The sequence below is a fragment of the Leptonychotes weddellii genome, chromosome 2, assembly GCF_054177405.1.
Source record: "Leptonychotes weddellii isolate Sample4059 chromosome 2, ASM5417740v2, whole genome shotgun sequence".
Classification (NCBI taxonomy): domain Eukaryota; kingdom Metazoa; phylum Chordata; class Mammalia; order Carnivora; family Phocidae; genus Leptonychotes; species Leptonychotes weddellii.
In genome coordinates this window covers 135,281,216-135,285,728 of record NC_138370.1, presented here as the reverse complement: position 1 = coordinate 135,285,728, position 4,513 = coordinate 135,281,216, and the positions used below count along the sequence as shown (strand labels likewise).

Here is a 4,513-nt window from a genome sequence, read left to right as displayed (position 1 = left end):
CCAATGAAAAAGAAATAGAATTTATACATTTTCCCCAGGAAGAATGAAAATTTGTGAGTTAGTTTAGTTTCCTGGTCAGAATTCTGTGAATGCTTTCTGCTATAGTCACAACTTGAGATTTGTTACTTTAAAGATATAAAGGAAGACTATAAAAAAGATTCATAACCTCAAGTTACATTAACTGTACATTAAGGGAGATGCACAAATCCCAAGAAATAATGAAACGTCAGGGCTAGAATCATCCCTTTTCAGGTTTAGTGTTCAATCTCCTATGATCTTGCATAAAATGCTATTGCTGTTCACCTTGCTATTAGGAAGTACAATTGATTTGCTTGCAATATTTATTAGTGCATTAGTCATGTACATTAGCACTAAACTGGAAACAAATAATGCTTTACTTCCCTAAGTCTGTGGCGAGCCAATGCAAGTAAAAATGTAGGTACTGATATAAATACAAGTGTGACTCACGCTCCTGAAATATCCTTCCTTTACCCAGATTTACCAGAAAAATTTAGAGATAAACATACTCCAACCATTTCAACCTCTGATGAGTTAGAACAGTTCACATTAGTCAGGTGCATTTTTGTTCTTTCAGCTTGGTGTCCTTTTGACAAATTATCAATAAGAGGTCACAAAATAAATCAAAACTGAAAGGAACAGTTTATCTGATATTAATACATATGATAGATTAAACCCTGAGGCTATCATTTTGCCAAATATTTATAACAGCTCAGGTGTCATCCCAACTTCTGCATAAGACTTGGTTATTGGTCTTAAAAAAGAGGGAGAAATGTATCTTCAATCAAATATAAGTAAGTCTGGAAGCCTGATGTTATTCAAAACAATTGGCCCAACCTCACTACCACGACCACTGCTACGGTGTCTGTATCTACACCGATTTCAAGCCAACGTTAGACCGCTCACACCATGACCACCTACTTCAATTTCTGTCTCTGGTTACTGGCATATGCAGTTTTTCTGTCATAAAAACTAAAACTGGTTCTTCCCAGAGGATTTTGGATTTCCTGATTCCTTGGTTCTCATCATCCTGAGTTTTCTCCTGTAGAAATCTAGCCCCGTGCAACCACACCCTATCTCCTGACCCTTCAACAATTCCCCAAGTAGGGTAGCTTCAGGACGGGCCACTCCTCTGCTTTGCTGGGGAGATTGGAGCAACAACAAAGAAGAGTTGACAGTGTTAATGCATGGCATTAGTAAAAATAGTTGTATAAATATTGTGGTGGGTTTATGCATTTTGTACTAGAATCCTGTCATTTTAATTTTCTCTTTATTTTGATTTAGCACTATGGTCAAATCACAATATTTTTCAAATAGTCCTAACTTCAATTTTACTATTTGAGAATTTGTGATAATCCAAACTGAGCTGTCCAATCTAATAAACTGCCACCATTTATTGAATGCTGAGTGTGTGCCAGATCCCAATACATCTTCTAAACTTCACAAAGCCCTTACAAGATAGGCATCATTATCCCATGTGACATATTATATTTCTTAAAAGTGGCCAGAACCATACCTCCCATTGGACATGCTTTTTGCAACATGACTTTGCCATTCCTTATCAAATTGTCCTAACTCTTCTCCACTCTTCAGTCTGGTCAGGCTCTCTATCCTCTAATAAAGAACACAACGGGACTGGCACTGTGCCATTTCATATAGCCCTTGACTGGCCTAGCAACTTCTACTTTCTGTCTCTTACTGTCTCCTGGAAACCAGTCCCTATTAGGATTTGCAACATCCCTAAGTCTTCTATACTGTGAAAAGCTCAAGAAACTTAGAAAGATCCTGAAAGATGAGATACCACGTGGAGAAAGAGAGGCCAAGGAGCATTAAGATGGCAGGATAATCATGGTGAAACCACTAAAGCCCAGTCAAATGCCAGAGCACAGGTACCAGATACTGGAATCAGAGACCACAGGCCCCTTGTCCCAGGACCAAATTCCTCTTCCATGGAATTGTGAACTTATGAAAGTGGTTGTTGTTTTTATCTGTAAGCTTGGGATGGTTCCTTAGGCAGAGATAGATAGCCAAAACCCCACTGTTTTGAAGAGCACACAAAGGCTCAGGGAAGGTAAGAAATTTGCCCACGTCCACATAAATATGAGGTTGCTAAGCCAGGATTTGAACCACATTCTCTTCACTATATATCCCATGGTCTCAACCACTACATAATGCAGAACTTCAATATATATCTAGAAATGTTTTTCTAAAGAGACTCAAATTGCAAGTAATACTATAGGGAACATGTTACTTAAGAGAATAAACTCAGTTAATGGGCTACAACATATGTGTGTTTATAACCAAGCAGATGCTCCTAATTACAAATTTATTTTATCTATTTATTGAAACAAGCTGACATAGTCTCTGCTTAGAGACGCTTTAATTTAATATGTGTTTTAAACCAATAGAACTGCATCATTTTCTTTCTTTAAAAAAATACATTCATCTGGATTTTCACTATTTCACGCTAAATTTCCAGAAGTTTTTAGTAATATTTCAGACCAAATTTACCTAAATTGTGCTTTCCTGTAAGTTATTTCTTTAGTGCTCAGCTAAGAAAACAAGTCAAATGAAAGAGAGGTGTTAGATAATCTTTTATGACTAAGATCTAGGTGAATTGACAAGAAGAAAAAATTCTGTGAACTGAGGAGTCTCAAACTCCAGGCTTTTCCTATCACATAGGTGTGCTTGCTTCACACATGTCTTCCAGGTTTGAAATCTAGACCCATGTTCATATTTCACCAACCCACCAGAATAACTACAAAAAAACTCTCTCTTTTTTTAAAGGGTTTTATTTATTTATTTGACAGAGAGAAAGAGAGAGAGGGCACAAGGAGGGGGAGCAGCAGGCAGAGGGAGAGGGAGAAGCAGGCCTCCCGCTGAGCAGGGAGCCCGATGTGGGACTCAATCCCAGGATCCCGGGATCATGACCTGAGCCAAAGGCAGACGATTAACCAACTGAGCCACCCAGGTGCCCCTTCAGCAAAACTCTCCTGACCAAGTTTTCATCAGTCTTGACTGAGGATTTAAGGAATACAAGGCAAAATTACTTTGCATTCAGAATTCTTGTTCCTCAAAGTTTCTTTGTCTACCCTGGGACTTCTCTTTGAATTTTAGGTCATATAGAGCCTAGTTTTATAAAAACTGTTTTCAGTCTTTCTTTTTTTCCTTTTCCTTTTTTTTTTTTGTCTTTCCTTTCATGAGCATACCAAAATAGTGATCCCCCAATTCTATTTTATTTTATTTTATTTTTTGTTGGTTTGTTTTTTAAAAAAAAATATGGAATGCTTCATGAATTTGGGTGTCATCCTTGTGCAGGGGTCATGCTAATCTTCTTTGTATCCTTCCAGTTTCAGTATCTGTGCTGCCCAAGTGGGCACTCAATTTTATTTCTTTTAATGAAAAGTGCTGTTGTTTAAATTTTTTGTTTTCTTTTGCAGTTTGAGCTCCTGCCTCCATGTACTCCCAGAGGCCATGGTCTTCTACCCTAATTGACTCCATAAAAACATTTTCCTTAACAAGAAAATTCTCCCTCACAAGGAACTTTGGGGCTAGCTGTGAATGCAATAATGCACTCACCATTTGTTTCTTGATTCTGACCACTCTAACTCTGAAACCTTTGGGGGAAGTTACTTAACTCAGAGTTAGCTTTCATGAAATAAATATTGAATAACAGCAACCTCAAAATGTTCCTGAGAAAATGAAGTGGAATAAGGAAGATTAAGCCTAATAGAATGAATGAACTTCATCAACAGTCATTTCCTTCCTGCTGATCTCCTGCAACCTTTCCCCATGCCTTTCTCCCAGCTATTAAAATCAATCTAGAGGGGCGCCTGGGTGGCTCAGTCAGTTAAGCGTCTGCCTTCGGCTCAGGTCATGATCCCAGGGTCCTGGGATCCAGCCCCACGTCGGGCTCCTGGCTCGGCGGGAAGCCTGCTTCTCCCTCTCCCTCTGCCTCTCTCCCTGCTCATGCTCTCTCTCTCTCTCTCTGTATCTCTGTGTCTCAAATGAATGAATAAAATCTTTAAAAAAATAAAAAAAAATAAAATCAATCTAGAGTGTTTCTTCCTCTTTAAAATAAATGTTACTCAGTACCAACAAAGCTTCCTGTTATTTAAAAATAACTTTTTCCTATCATCTTATTGCCTATTAGCTTCCACCCCAGTCTGTGGATATGCCTGATTTCATATATAATGTAACCTATTCTCTAGGTATAAAAACATGAAAGTAAGGAGACTTTGTTCATTCTATTTCTATCCTGTACTCCTAAATGCTTGAAAAAGAATCATACCTTAAGAGAAGAATTTTAAGTTACTCTGTTAAATTGACCATGTACAGCAATAAAGCTATAGTGTTTGTGAAGACTGTGAGATTTTTTCACAAACAAAAATTATACTTTACAAAGGTATTAGAAGATGTCTTTGAAATAGTTAAAGTTAAAATAAAGCTATCTTATCAGGCACAAGATATTTCTTGGTTTGATTTTGGGTTTTAG

The 4,513-nt window shown here is 37.7% G+C and overlaps 1 non-coding gene across 1 annotated transcript; it reads right to left on the bottom strand.

The window, feature by feature from the left end:
• Positions 1 to 3,291: 3,291 nt before the first annotated feature.
• Positions 3,292 to 3,398, bottom strand: LOC115937262 (U6 spliceosomal RNA). The gene has a single exon (XR_004072586.1). It is a non-coding gene; the product is annotated as a U6 spliceosomal RNA (small nuclear RNA).
• Positions 3,399 to 4,513: the final 1,115 nt, after the last annotated feature.